Raw genomic sequence first — 16,257 nt, 5'->3', positions numbered from 1 at the left:
CTCTAAGGTGTGTCTCTTGTAGGCAGCATATGGATGGGTTGTGTTTTCTTATCCAATCTGCAACTCTCTGTCTCTTGAGTGGTGCATTTAATCCAAAAAAATATGGAACGCTTCACGAATTTGCGTGTCATCCTTGTGCAGGGGCCATGCTAATCTTCTCTGTATCATTCCAATTTTAGTATATGTGCTGCCGAAGTGAGCATTCATTCAGCATTCTTGTATACGACCCTGAGCTTGGGTCCACGGCCTGCCATTCCTTGACCTGAGATGCGAGCTATGAGTCTCGTATCACATTATTTCGTTGGTCATTGACTTCTCGTTTACTCCAAGTGCAGCTTACGTTGAATTTTCTGTTTTCAGTTTCCTTGATTGTTTAGTCCAATACTGGTTTTCGAGTTGACATATAATGAGGTCCCTTTTTTATATGATTGTCAAGTGTACCGTTCGGTGCATTTACCTACTGCCTCAAGGTTGGCAGCCATCACAATGTCTTCTAGCCGAGTAGGCCATCAGCCCAGACACAAACTTGGTAGTTGAGAACTTCTGTCTCTCCCCTCTGCCCCCTGCAGCCCCTGTATACCCATACTTCACTGTCTGTGTAGGTGGATTTACCCACTCTGGATTTATCATTCAAATGTCATCCTAGGGTACATGGCTTTTAGCGTCTGACATCTGTCACTTAGTCATCGATATTTTTGATGCTCGTCAAGGTGGCCGGTGAGTTACTCAGAAATTCCTTTCAATGAGTAAATGGTATCATAAGTATGCTGTATTGGGTTGACTTCATCGTTTCTGGACAGACATTTGAAAAGTTTGCTCTTTTGACTTCTGTGGATGGTTCTGTGATGCACGTTTGCGCTCACATGTTTGTCTGCGAGCCTGTGGTCACGAAAATTGGCAGGGGTGCGAGGAAAAGTGAGGAGAGAATTCAAGTATAAGGAATGTGTGTTGGGTGAGATCAAGAAGCAGGAAAGTGGTGGCAGGTGAAAAGGTGGGAAAAGCCTGGAGAACTCCCCGATGCAGGTGAAAGGAGTCAGGAGGGTCAGGAGGTAGCACTGGTGTTGTGAATTAGGAGGTTGAGAGAGATGTGATGAGGCCCTGTGTAACGAGATAGAAGGTACTAGGGTGAAGATCAACAAGGAATGGTTAATGAGAGTTTGCAACGATGACAACAACCTTTTATATACCCAACCCCAATGGAAACGTAAGTCATAGGTGCCATGTTGCTGTACGAGGTTGCAGTTGAGTGCCCGAGAAACATTTGTTGACTTGTTCAGGGTGATAAACTGGTGTAGACGGAGGATCCTTGTGTGAAGCCATCTCCGTGTTCTGAAATCTGTGGACATGGCTGATCCCAGGTCTTCTCTCCTATGGAGTGGGGTGGATTGCTGTCACTGTGTAAGGGTTTGGACACTATGCTCATAGTGCCAAAATTTTGGCAACCCAGTGGAATTATTAGCGAGGTTTTCTGTCAGGAGAGGACACAAGTCAGGGTATGCAGGCTATGACGTCACTTCCTTGATAATGGAGACCAATAGAATTTGGAACACGTGTCACCAGGCAACACGATGGAGGCGGCTCACTGCCTTGCCCATTTCACTGAAGTTAATTGGTTAACCACCATTTATCCCTGTTTTCTCCAGAATTCAGGAGTTGGACCCTTACAATTGGGTTCAGAAGGCTGCTCCGGGCTCACCCCTGAAGACTCTAGCCGCCACCCGCCAGAAGGAAGTTGAAGGTCCCTCGGGGTTCTTAAGTCAGTCTGATCCAGGGCAGGCCACCACTCTGATCCCACCCAGGCAGCCTGAAACCACTCCTCAGGGCTAAGCCAGACTTTGTCCTCGTGGGACAGCAGATGAGGGGCTGGGAGGGAAGGAGGACACAAGTGATGAGGTCAACTATTCTGACAAAGAGGCAGGCTCACCTTGGGAGGAAAAGAAGGGATTGGGAAATAGGGTGTCATGTGATTGAAACAGACTCGGTAGGGGTAGGTGCCACTGAAGATGATGGCAGTGGTGCTGTCTTGTAGCTAATAGTTGTGGAGGGCATTCCGTGCCTCCATCCCCATGATGCCACCCCATAATGGGATCATTCTGCTGCTCATGACCAGGACTTTGCAACTGACTGGGTAGTTGATGAAATTGGGTGTACTGTGGTCTGAGCATCAGGGTGTGGCCCAAGCCAGGATCTTTTTCAAAGCACCATTGCAGCCAACGTGGTCACCTAGGATGCTGGGACCTAAGTTTCCAATAGAGGTTCCAATTGACTCCCTCACTTAAGGGTAAGGGCTGTCTCAGGATGAACTGGCACATTCACTGGGAATTTGATTTCCTCCATGACAACCCTCTGTGGTCCACGCCTCTGTCACTGACTGGCAGTGGATGACATTGGTTCATCAGTTGTCAGAGGGAGAAATCTTGAGCCCTTGTTCCAGGACCTCCTCCTCTCTGCTTAAGCTCTCCTCTTCCCTGTGCAGTTTGAGATAGGAGAGTCCTGGTAGAATGTGTTTAGCCACGACTCAGTGGACTTTTCGAGCTTTGGATTTTCCTGCCTTTGTCTCATGCTGACCATAATCATCATCTCCTCCAAATGGGTCATTCCTTTCCACCTGTGGTCTACGTGTGTGCACAATTTGGTGCTCCTGGGAAGGCCATGTGAGTAGGGTTCTGAGAATAGCTAGCATTTAACCCATAAAGAAGAATGTCATGTTGCACAGCTAACACCCAGCACATGGTGACAGAAAGGTAACAGAAACCTCCTCTGATGGCAAATCTGGTCCCAGGATCAGATAGGGAGCAAGGGGAGGCCTGAACCCAAAGGACCTTGGATACTTCCAGAGATGGCCGTTGCTCACTGTTACTGCAGGACATAGGAGAGGAAATAGATAAGGAGCAGGGGGATGGCAGTCATGCCTCTTCCTCCCGTGAGAAATAGTTCATGAAGGTTCGCCCCAGGATTAAGGTGAGTGCAGGTTCGGAGGTGTCACAAATCTCAGCAACCCCAGGTGGCCAGAGTGTCCTGGGAAACAGGCAACTCCCTGGAGAACCCACTGAGACTCTCCTAGGGTTTTCTCCCTTTAAGGACCCTCTTCTAACCCTAAGGAATCCTATCTCAAAACACTTTCCTCTAGCCGACTCCCCACTCCAGCCTTGGCCCCGTGCCATTTGTTTCTTCCAATACTTCCTTGACTATCGGAAGGGAAGCCCTGTGTACTTCTTTCCCTTGTTCTTCACCATTGCATACTCTTCCATGTGGCCTACTCTCTTTAAGGGCTTTCCCTTTGGACGCTAGATGTCTCATCTGTCAGTTGGCTTGAGAGTCCGTTCACACTTGTTTCCAGATGCACACATCCTGACCTGTGCGAGGGACACCCCTTTTATTTCTCAGAGGTCACTGTTGATGTTCTCATATATCTTATTCACAGAGCCTTGGTGTCAGAATTTTGTGGTTGCTACTCTACTGAACTTTCTTGAGCCGTTGACATCACTAATCCTTTGTTCTCTCACCTCTATGAGGGCTTGTGGCCTGAGGACTCACTGGGGTTTTGTTCGTCATACAAGTATTGACCGTGGTCATCGGGTTAACCAAAATATTGGAGGTGCCCACTAATGGAAGTCCTTCTCCAACCTCAAATACTGCTCATTAAAAGGAATATTGTTTACTGCTCGAAACAGTTGTGTGTCTACTGCCACATTCACTGACCCTAGCCTTCCCAGTCTGAGCATAACCCCCGCCATGTCTGTTGGTTCTTGTTGCTGTTTCAGAATATGGCCCTTCTTTTCCAGAGAAACTGAGGATCTGAAACGTTCTCTTTCTTTTTTTTCCTGAGCCTGTGGTCTTCTCTGTTGCCTGTGGATAATGGGATGGTTCCGCTCTCCCTGCCGACCTTGGGCTCGTCAACCTGAGCTACCAGCAGCTTCCTGCCATAGGATATGCCTCTAGCTCGTGTGGACCTGGAACAGGGGGCAGCAGTGAAGCCCATATCGAGAAGCCTTCGCCCAGCCCCTAGCTAGCACATTCAACTTGGACTATTACTTCTCTCAACTATTGTAAGAGCATAGATTCCTGTTCTCAAAATATTGCCTCTGGGTATTGGTCTTAGAGCAACACTAGAGAACCAACAAACTGCTCTAGAGGTAGAGGCACAGGCAGACCCAGCACCTCATTCAGCATTCTTGTATGCGACCCTGAGCTTGGGCCCACGGCCTGCCTTTCCTTGACCTGAGATGGGAGCTATGAGTCTCGTATCACGTTATTTGGTTGGTCTTTGACGTCGCGTTTACTCCAAGTGCAGCTTACGTTGAATTTTCTGTTTTAAGTTTCCTTGATTGTTTAGTCCAATACCGGTTTTCGATCTGAAATACAATGTGGTCCCTTGTTTATATGATTGTCAAGTGTACCGTTCGCTGCATTTACCTACTGCCTCAATGTTGGAAGCCATCACAATGTCTTCTAGGAAACTAGGCCATCAGCCCAGACATAAACTTGGTATTGGAAAACTTCTCCCTCACCCCTCTAACCCCTGCAGCCCCTGTATACCCATACTTCACTCTCTGTGTTGGTGGATTTACCCACTCTTGATTTTTCATTCAAATGCCATCCTAGAGTACATGGCTCTTAGCGTCTGACAACTGTCACTTAGTCATCGATATTTTTGATGCTCGTCAAGGTGGCCCGTGTGTTACTCTGAAATTCCATTCGGTGAGTGAACAGTATCATATGTATGCTGAATTGAGTTGACTTCATCATTTCTGGACAGACATTTGGAGAGTTTGCTTCTTTTGATTTCTGTGGATGGTTCTGTGATGCAAATTTGTGCCCACATGTTTGTCTGCGAGCCTGTGCTCGTGAAAATTGGCAGGGATGGGAGGACAAGTGAGGAGAGAATTCAAGTATAAGGAATGTGTGTTGGGTGAGTTCAAGAAGCAGGAAAGTGATGGTAGGTGAAAAGGTGGGAAAAGCCTGGAGAACTCCCGATGCAAGTGAAAGGAGTCAGGAGGGTCAGGAGGTAGCACTGGTGTTGTGAATTAGGAGGTCTAGAGAGATGAGTTGAGCCCCGGTGTAACGATATAGAAGGTACTAAGCCGAGGATCAACAAGGAATGGGTAATGAGAGTCTCCAACGATGAAACAACATTTTATATACCCAACCCCCACGGAAACGTATGTCATAGGTGCCATGCTGCTCTAAGAGGTTGCAGTTTAGTGCCTGAGAAACACTTGTTGACTTTCCAGTGTGATAAAGTGGTGTAGACAGAGGATCCATCTGTGAAGCCATCTCAGTGTCCTGAAAGCTGTGGACCTGGCTATACCCTGGTCTTCTCTCCTATGGAGTGGGGTGGATTGCTGTCACTTTGTCAGGGTGTGGACACGATGCTCATAGAGCCACGATTTTGGCAACCCGGGGAATTATTAGCAAGGTTTTCAGTCGGGAGAGGGCACAAGTCAGGGTATGCAGGCTATGATGTCACTTCCTTGATAATGGAGACCAATGGAATTTGGAACACGGGTCACCAGGCAACGCGATGTTGGCGGCTCACTGCCTGGCTCATTTCACTGTAGTTATTTGGTGAACCACCATGTATCCCTCTTTTCTCTGGAGTTCAGGAGTTGGACCCTTACAAGTGGGTTCAGAAGGCCGCTCTGGGCTCACCCCTGAAGACTCTAGCCTCCACCTGCGAGAAGGAAGTTAAGGTACCACGGGGTTTCTTAAGTCAGTCTAATCCAGGCCAGGCCACCACTCTGATCCCACCCAGGCAGCCTCAAAACACTCCTCATGGCTAAGCTTGACCTTGTCCTTGTAGGACACCAGGTGAGGGGCTGAGAGGTAGGGAGGACACAAGTGATGAGGTCAACTATTCTGACAAAGAGGCAGGCTCACCTTGGGACTAACAGAAGGGATCGGGAAATAGGGTGTCATGTGATCGATACAGACTCAGTAGGGGTAAGTGCCGCTGAAGATGATGGCAGTGGTGCTGTCTCATAACTAATAGTTGTGGAGGGCATTCCGTGTCTTCCTCTCCATGATGCCTCCCCATAATGGGTTCTATCTGCTGCTCATGACCAGGAGTTTGCAACTGACTGGTTAGTGGATGAAATTGGGTGTACTGTGGTCTGAACATCAGGGTGTGGCCCAAGCCAGGATCTTTTTCAAAGCACCTTTCCAGCCAACCTGGTCACCTAGCATGCTGGGACCTAAGTTTCCAATATTAGTTCCAATTGACTCCCACACTTCAAGGGAAGGGCTGTCTCAGCCTGAGCTGGCACCTTCATTGGGAATTTGATTGCCTCCATGACCACACTCTTTGGTCCACGCCTCTGTCACTGACTGGCAATGGATGACATTGGTTCGTCAGGTGTCAGAGGGAGACATCTTGATCCCTTGTTCCAGGACCTCCTCCTCTCTGCTTAAGCTCTCCTCTTCCCTGTGCAGTTTGAGATAGGAGAGGCCTGGTAGAATGTGTTTAGCCACGACTCAGTGGAGTTTTGAGCTTGGCCTTTGTTTGATTCTGGCCATAATCATCATCTCCTCCAAATGGGTCTTTCCTTTCCACCTGTTGTCTAAGTGGGTGCACAATTTGCTGCTCCTGGGAAGGCCATGTGATTAGGTTTCTGAGAAAAGCTAGGATTAAACCCATAAAGAAGAATGTCATGTTGCACACCGAACATCCAGCACATGGTGACAGAAAGGGAACTGAAACCTCCTCTAATGGCAAATCTGGTCCAAGGATCAGATAGGCAGCAAGGGGAGGCCTCACACTCAACGACCTTGGATACTCCCAGAGATGTCCACTGCTCACTGTTTTTGCAGGACATCACACAGGAGATATGTATGGAGCAGGGAGATGGCAGTCATGCCTCCTTCTCCTCTGAGAAAGAGTTCACGAAGGCTAGCCCCAGGATTAAGGTGAGTGCAGGTTCAGAGGTGTCTCAAATCTCAGCAACCCCAGGTGGCCAGAGTGTCCTGGGAAACAGGCAACTCCCTGGAGAACCCACTGAGACTCTCCTAGGGTTTTCTCCCTTTAAGGACCCTCTTCTAACCCTAAGGAATCCTATCTCGAAACACTTTCCTCTAGTCGACTCCCCACTCCAGCCTTGGCCCCGTGCCATTTGGTTCTTCCAATACTTCCTTGACTATCGGAAGGGAAGCCCTGTGTAATTCTTTCCCTTGTTTTTCACCATTGCCTATTCTTCCATGTGGCCTACTCACTTTAAGAGCTTTTCCTTTGGACGCTAGATTTCTCATCTGTCAGTTGGCTTGGCAGTCCGTTCACTCTTGATTCCAGACGAACACATCCTGACCTTTGCGGGGAACAAACTTTTTATTTCCCAGATGCCACTCTTGATATTCTAATATATCTTATTCACAGAGCATGGTGTCAGATGTTTGTGGTTCCTGCTGTAGTGAACTTTCAGGAGCCGTTGACGTCACTAACCCTTTGTTCTCTCACCTCTATGAGTTCTTGAGGCCTGAGGACTCACTGTGCTTTTGTTCGTCATATAAGTATTGACCCTGGTCATGGGTTTAACCAAAGATCGTAGGTGCCCACTAATGGAAGTCCTTCTCCAACCTCAAATACTGCTCATTAAATGGAAAATTAGTTACTGCTTGAAGCAGTTGTGTGTGTCCTGCCACATTCACTGACCCTAGGCTTCCCAGTCTGAGCCACACCCCCGATATGTCTGGTGGTTCTTGTTGCTCTTTCAGAATATGACCCTTCTCTTCCAGAGAAACTGTAGATCTGAAACGTTCTATTTCTTTTTATACCTGAGCCAGTGGTCTTCTCAGTTTCCTGTTGATAATGGGATGGTTCTGCTCTCCCTGCAGACCTTGGGCTCGTCATCCTGAGCTGCCAGCAACTGCCTGCCATAGGAGATGCCTCTAGCTCATGTGGACCTGGAACAGGGGAAAGAAGTTAAGCCCAGATCGAGATCCTTCACCCAGCCCCTAGCTATCATATTCACCTTGGACTATTACTTGTCTCAACGATTGTAAGAGGACAGATTCTTGTTTCTCCAACTACTGCCTCTGGGTATTTGTCTTAGAGCAGCACTAGAGAACCAATACACTGCTCTAGAGGCAGAGGCACAGGCAGACCCAGCACCTCATTCAGCATTCTTGTAAGGGACCCTGAGCTTCGGCCCATGGCCTACCTTTCCTTGAACTGAGATTGGAGCTATTAGACTCATATCACGTTATCTGGTTAGTCATTTACTTTGCATTTACTCCAAGTGCAGCTTATGTTTTATTTTCTATTTTCAGTTTCCTTGGTTGTTTAGTCCAATACTGGTTTTCATGCTGACATACAATGAGGTCTCTTGTTTATAGGATTGTCAAGTGTACCATTCAGTGCATTTACCTACAGTCTCAAGGTTGGCAGACATCACATTGTCTACTAGTAGAGCAAGACCATCAGCCCAGACAGAAACTTGGTAGTTGAGAACTTCTCTCTTTCCCCTCTACCCCCTGTAGCCCCTGTATTCCCATACTTCACTGTCTGTGTTGGTGGATTTACCAGCTGTGGATTTTTCATTCAAATTGCACTCTATGATATATGGCTTTTAGTGTCTGACATCTGTCACTTAGTCATCGATATTTTCGATGCTCGTCAAGGTGGCCCATGCGTTACTCAGAAATTTCTTTCGATGAGTGAACGGTATCATATATATGCTATATTTGGTTAACTTCATCATTTCTGGACAGACATTTGGAAAGTTTGCTTTTTTTGACTTCTGTGGATGATTTTGTGATGTGTAACTCAAGGATAATTTAAAGAAATTGCAATGTTCTACTCTTAAGAAAGTATGTGAAAGGGAGTTAACACACATTGTTAACCTAATCAGAGAATGTATGTGTATCATTCATAACGATGTAAATCATGTTACTGTTCAAAAACTCTAGCAAAACAAGTACTCGTCAATGTACATTTTAGCAGTAAATGCTTAAAAGGTACCATTTCGATCAAAGAATGTGTATCACACATTGCAATCAACTAACAGAAAGATATGTCAATCACCTTGTGTAGAGCAAGTGAAAATTCTGGAAGTTGTAAATCTTTTACAAACGCATGTATCAGAGCGGCAGCAACGACACTTTGTTAATTCCATTAGATAATGGATATGCAATTTTGTCAAATGTGTATATTAAGGTTCTGTTGGAAACTTAGACAAAATGTGGTGCTTTCAACTTACCTTTGCAAGAGTAGCTGGAAAACACATGTTTAATCTAAGTGAAGTGAAACACATATTGCTTTCTACACATATAAAAGTATAAATAAGTTTAACATGTCTATATCAAATATAGTTTCAGGAAACTACAATGTCCACCTCTTTTGAGAGTATGTGAAAGGGAGTTACCACACTTTGTTAACCTAATCAGAGACTGTATAGGTATCATTGGGAACCATGTAAATAATGTTACTGTTCAAAAACTATAGCAAAACAAGTATTGGTCAACCTACATTTTAGCTGTGAATGGTTAAAATGTACAATTTACATCAAAAGAAGTGAATCGCATATTCAATTCAACTGAAACAAAGCTTTGTGAAATGCTCAGGTTTTGTAAACCAGGCCAAAATGCTGCAAGTAGTAAATCTCTTACAATTGAATGCATCAGAGTTACCGGAATAACACTTTGTTTACTCATTCAGAGAATGTATATGTAAATTTGTCAAGCTTGTATATTAAGTTTCTGTTGGAAACGTCAAAAAAAAAAAAAAAATGATGCTTTCAATGCACCTTAACAAGTGCAACTGGAAAACAAAGGTTTAATCTATGGGAAATGAATCACACATTGCTTTCTACTGAAACAAAAGTATATGTAAGTTTGTCCTGTCTAAATCAAGGATAATTCCAAGAAATTGAAATGTTCTACTCTTTTGAAAGTACCTGAACAAGAGTTACCACAAGTAGTTAAGCTAATCAGAGAATGTACGTGTATCACTCAGAACCATGTAAATCAGGTTACTGTTCAAAAACTATAGGAAAACAAGTATTAGACAACTTACATTTTAGCAGTGAATGGTTAAAATGTTCAGTTTACATCAAAAGAATTGAATCATACAGTGCATTCAAACACAACAATGATATGTGAAATGCTCACGTTTTGTAAACCAGGTGAAAATGCTGAAAGGAGTAAATCTCTTCCAAACGAATGTATCATAGTGGCAGCAACAAGAATTTGTTAACTCAATAAGAGAATGTATATGTAAGTTTCTCAAAAGTGTATATTGATTTTCTCTTGAAAACTTAGAAAAACTATTGTGCCTTCCATTTTCCTTAGCAAGTGCAACTGAAAAGCACATGTTTAATTTGGTGAAGTGAATGACACTTTGCTTTCTACTGAAACCAAAGTATAAATAAGATAGCCATGTCTATATAAAGGATAGTTTCAGGAAAATGCAATGTCCTCCTCTTTTGAGAGTACATGAAAGGGAGTTACCAAACTTAGTTAACCTAATCAGAGAATGTACGTGTATTATTTGGAATCACGTAAATCATGTTACTGTTAAAAACTATAGCAAAACAAGTATTAGTCAACCTACATTTTAGCAGTGAATGGTTGCAATGTACAATTTACATCAAAAGAATTGAATCGCATGTTGCATTCAACTGAAACAAAGTTTTGTGAAATGCTCAGGTTTTGTAAACCAGGCGGAATTGCTGCAAGTAGTAAATCTCTTACAAATACATGTATCATAGTGGCCGGAATGACACTTTATTTACTCATTCAGAGAATATATACGTAACTTTGTCAAGCGTGTATATTAAGTTTCTGTTGGAAACTTCAAAAAAAAATATGATGTACTCAATTCACCTTAACAAGTCCAACTGGAAAATACACTTTTAGTCTATGGGAAATGAATCACACTTTGCTTTCTACTGAAACAAAAGTATATATATAAGTTTGTCATGTCTAACTCAAGGATAACTTCAAGAAACCACAATGTTCTACTCTTTTGAAAGTACCTGAACAAGAGTTACCAAAAGTTGTTAAACTAATCAGAGATTGTACGTGTATCATTCAGAACCATGTAAATCATGTTACTTTTCAAAAACTCTAGCAAAACAAGCATTCATAAACCTACAGTTTAGCAGGGAATTGGAAAAATGTAAAATTTCCATCAAAGGAAGTGAATTGCACATTGCATTCAACTAACACAAAGATATGTCAAATACATTGTGTAAATTAAGTGAAAATGCTGGAAGTTGTAAATCTCTTACAAACGCATGTATCAGAGTGACAGCAATGTCACTTTGTTAACTCAATTAGAGAATGTATATGTAATTTTGTCAAAAGTGTATATTAAGTTTCTGTTGAAAACTTAGATAAAATAGGGTGCTTTCAATTTACCTTTGCAAGTGTAACTGGAAAACACATGTTTAATCTAGATGAAGTGAATCACACTTTGCTTTCTACTGAAAACAAAGTATAAATAAGATTGTCATGTCTATATCAAGGATAGTTACAGGAAACTACAATGTCCTCCTCTTTTGAAAGTACTTGAAATGGAATTACCCCACTTTGTTAAACTAATCAGAGAACGTACGTGTATCATTCATAACCATGTAACTCATGTTACTGTTCAAAAACTACAGGAAAATTAGTATTGGTCAAAATACATTTTAGCAGTAAATGCTTAAAATGTACCATTTAGATCAAAGGATGTGTTTCGTACATTGTAATCAACTAACACAAAGATATGTCAAATAACTTATGTAAATCAAGTGAAAATGCTGGAAGTTGTAAATCTGTTACAAATGCATGTATCAGAGCAACTGCAACGACACATTTTTAATGCCATTAGAGAATGTATATGTAATTTTGCCAAATGTGTATATTAAGTTTCTGTTGAAAATTTAGATAAAATATGGAGCTTTCAACTTTCCTTTGCCAGTGTGACTGGAAAACTCATGTTTAATCTAGGTGAAGTGAATCACACTTCGCTTTCTACCGAAACCAAAGTATAAATAAGTTTTTCTTGTCTATATAAGGATAGTTTCAGGAAACTGCAATGTCCTCCTTTTTTGAGAGTACGTGAAAGGGATTTACCACACTTGTTAACCTAATCAGAGTATGTACGTGTATCATTCAAAATCATGTAAATCATGTTACTGTTCAAAAACTATAGGAAAACAAGTATTACTCAACATACATTTTAGCGTTGAATGGTTAAAATATTCAATTTACATCAAAATAATTGAATCGTACAGTGCACTCAAATACAACAAAGATATGTGAAATGCTCATGTTTTGTAAACCAGGTGAAAATGCTGAAAGGAGTAATTCTCTTCCAAATGCATGTATCATAGTGGCAGCAACAAGAATTTGTTAATTCAATAAGAGAATGTATATGTAAGTTTCTCAAAAGTGTATATTACTTTCTGTTGAAAACTTAGAAAAACCTAATGTGCCTTCCATTTACCTTTGCAAGTGCAACTGAAAAACACATGCTTAATTTGGTGAAGTAAATGACATTTTGCTTTCTACTGAAACCAAAGTATAAATAAGATAGCCATGACTATATCAAGGATAGTTTCAGGAAGCTGCAATGTCCTCCTCTTTTGAGAGTACGTGAAAGGGAGTTACCACACTTTGCATTCAACTGAAACAAAGCTTTGTGAAGTGCTCAGGTTTTGTAAACCAGGCTAAAATGCTGCAAGTTGTAAATCTCTCACAAAGGCATGTATCATAGTGGCCAGAATAAAACTTTGTTTACTCATTCAGAGAGTGTATATGTAACTTTGTCAAGCGTGTATATTAAGTTTCTGTTGGAAACGTCAAAAAAAAATTATGATGCATTCAATTCACCTTAACAAGTGTAAATGAAAACACAGGTTTAGTCTGTGGGAAATGACTCACTCTTTGCTTTCTACTGAAACAAAAGTATATATAATTTTGTCATGTCTAAATCAAGGATAATTTCAAGAAATTGCAATGTTCTACTCGACGTCACATAACAACAGCAACAACAACAACTCTTTTGAAAGTACCTGAACAAGAGTTACCACAAGTTGTTAAGCTAATCAGAGAATGTACGTGTATCATTCAGAACCATGTAAATCATGTTACTGTTGAAAAACTCTAGCAAAACAAGTATTCGTCAACCAACATTTTAGTAGTAAATGCTTAAAAGGTACCATTTAGATGAAAGGATGTGTATCACACATTGCAATCAACTAACACAAAGATATGTCAAATACATTGTGTAAATTAAGAGAAAATGTTGGAAGTTGTATAACTCTTACAAACGCATGTCTCAGAATGGCAGCAATGACACTTTGTTAACTTCATTAGAGAAGATATATGTAATTCTGTCAAATGTGTATATTAAGCTTCAGTTGAAAATTTAGATAAAATATTGTACTTTCAAATTACCTTTGTATGTGTAAGTGGAAAACACATGTTAAACCTATGTGAAGTGAATCACACTTTGCTTTCTACTGAAACCAAAGTATAAATACGTTTGTCATTCCTATATAAAGCATAGTTTCAGGAAACTGCAATGTCCTCATATTTTGATAGTACCTGAAATGGAATTACCCCACTTTGTTAAACTAATCAGAGAAGGTTCTTTTATCATTTGGAACCATGTAAATCATGTTACTGTTCAAAAACTATAGAAAAACAAGTATTGGTCAACCTACATTTTAGCAGTAAATGCTTAAAAGGTACCATTTAGATCAAAGGATGTGTATCACACATTGCAATCAACTAACCCATAGATATGTCAGATACCTTGTGTAAATCAAGTGAAAATGTTGGAAGTTGTAAATCTGTTACAAATGCATGTATCAGAGCAGCAGCAACGACACTTTGCTAACACCATTAGAGAATGTATTTGTAATTTTGTCAAATGTGTATATTAAGTTTCTGCTGAAAACGTAGATAAAATATGGTGGCTTCAACTTACCTTTGCAAGTATAACTGGAAAACTCATGAAAACTCTGAAACAGCAAGAAGAACCACCAGATATGTTGTGGGTTGTGGCTCAGACTGGGAAGCCTAGTGTCAGTGAATGTGGCAGGAGACACACAAATGCTTCAAGCAGTAAACAATTTTCCATTTAATGAGCAATAATTGAGGTTGGAAGAGGACTTCCATTATTGGGCACCTCCGAACTTTTGGTTAACCACATGACCACAGTCAATACCTGTATGACGAACAAAAGCCCAGTGAGTCCTCAGGGCACAAGCCCTCATAGAGGTAAGAGAACAAAGGATTAGTGATGTCAACAGCTCCTGAAAGTTAACTATGGCGGGACCGACAAGCCTCTGACACCAAGGCTCTGTGAATAAGATAGATCAGAACATCAACAGTGGTCTCTGGGAAATAAGAGAATCGTCTCCCTCACAGGTCAGGATATGTGCGTCTGGAAACAAGTGTGAACGGACTGTCAAGCCAAGTTACAGATGAGATATCTGGCGTACAAAGTGAAAGCCCTAAAGTGAGTAGGCCACATGGAAGAGTAGGCATTGGTGAAGAACAAGGGAAAGAAATACGCAGGGCTTTCTTTCCAATAGTCAAGGAAGTATTGGAAGAAACAAATGGCACGGGGCCAAAGCTGGAGTGGGGAGTCGACTACAGGAAAGGGTTTCGAGATAGGATTCCTTAGGGTTATAAGAAGGTCTTTAAGGGGAGAAAACCCTAGCAGAGATCTCAGAGGGGTGTCCAGGGAGTTCCCTGTGTCCAAGGACACTCTCTGGCCACCTGGGGTTGCTGAGATTTTAGACACCTTCGAAACTCCACTCACCTTAAGCCTGGGGTGGGGATTCGTGAACTCTTTATCAGGGGAGAAGGAGTCATGACTGCTGTCCCCGTACTCCTTGTCTATCTCCTGTCTGATGACCGGCAGATACAGTGAGCAGCGGCCATGTCTGAAGGTATCCAAGGCCCTTTGGGATTGAGGCCTCCCCTTGCTGTGTATCTGACCTGGGACCAGATTTTCCATCAGAGGAGGTTTCAGCTCCTTTCTGTCACCATGTGCTGGGTGTTGGGTGTGCAACATGACATTCTGCCTTATGGGTTAACTGCTAGCTGTTCTCAGTACCCTACTCACATGACCTTCCCAGGAGCAACAAATTGTGCACTCTCTTAGACCACAGGTGGAAAGGAAAGACCCATTTGGAGGAGATGATGATTATGGCCAGATTGAGACAAAGGCCGGACAATCCAATGCTCAAAAAGTCCACTGAGTCGTGGCTAAACACATTCTACCAGGCCTCTCCTATCTCAAACTGCACAGGGAAGAGGAGACCTTAAGCAGAGAGGAGGAGGTCCTGGGACAAGGGCTCAAGATGTCCCTCTCTGACAACTGACGAACCAAGGTCATCCACTGCCAGTCAGTGACATAGGCCTGCACCACAGACGGTAGTAAAGGAGGCAAAATTTCCCAGTGAAGGTGCCAGCTCAGCCTGAAACAGCCTTTACCCTGAAGTGTGGGAGTCATTTGGAACCTCTAGTAGAAATTTAGATCCCAGCATCCTAGGTGACCAGGTTGGCTGGAATGGCGCTTTGAACCAGATCCTGGCTTGGGCCCCACACTGATGTTCAGACCACAGTACACCCAATTTCAACCACTACTCCCAGTCATTTGCAAAGTCCTGGTCATTAGCAGCAGAAGGAACCCATTATGGGGAGGCATCATGGGGATGGAGCCACGGAATGCCCTCCACAACTATTAGCTAGGAGAAAGCACCACTTCCATTATCTTCAGCGGCACCTACCCCTACGGAGTCTGTATCAATCACATGACACCCTCCTTTCCAAACCCCTCTGTTAGTCCCAAGGTGAGCCTGCCTCATCATCAGAACATTTGGCTTCATCACTTGTGTCCTCCCTACATCCCAGCCCATCATCTGGTGTCCCATGAGGACAAGGTCTGACATAGCCATGAGGAATTTTTTTAGGTTGCTTGGGTGGGATCAGAGTGGTGGCCTGGCATGGATCAGACTGACTTAGGAAACCACGTGGTACCTTCAACTTCCTTATTGAGGATGGCAGACAGAGTCTTCACAGGTGAGGCCGGAGCAGGATTCTCAACCCATTGATATGGTCCAACTCGTGAATTCCAGAGAAAACAGGGATACTTGGTGGTTCACCAAGTGCCTTCGCTGAAATTAGCCAGGAAGTGAGCCACCAACATCTAGTTGCCCTGTGACCAGTGTTCCAAGTTCTATTGGTCTCCATTGTCAAGGAAGTGACATCATAGCCTGCATACCCTGACTTGTGCCCTCCCCTGACTGAAAACCTCGCTAA

At 42.9% G+C, this 16,257-nt stretch overlaps 1 non-coding gene across 1 annotated transcript; it reads right to left on the bottom strand.

The window, feature by feature from the left end:
* Window positions 1-96: 96 nt before the first annotated feature.
* On the bottom strand, window positions 97-203 carry LOC122151953. Its single transcript, XR_006164349.1, has one exon. It is a non-coding gene; the product is annotated as a U6 spliceosomal RNA (small nuclear RNA).
* Window positions 204-16,257: the final 16,054 nt, after the last annotated feature.

This window comes from Orycteropus afer, unplaced genomic scaffold (assembly GCF_000298275.1).
Source record: "Orycteropus afer afer isolate SDZICR_OR568_19922 unplaced genomic scaffold, OryAfe1.0 scaffold00939, whole genome shotgun sequence".
Classification (NCBI taxonomy): Eukaryota; Metazoa; Chordata; class Mammalia; order Tubulidentata; family Orycteropodidae; genus Orycteropus; species Orycteropus afer.
Note: the sequence above shows the minus strand (reverse complement) of the source record. Positions and strands in the feature narration are given on the sequence as shown.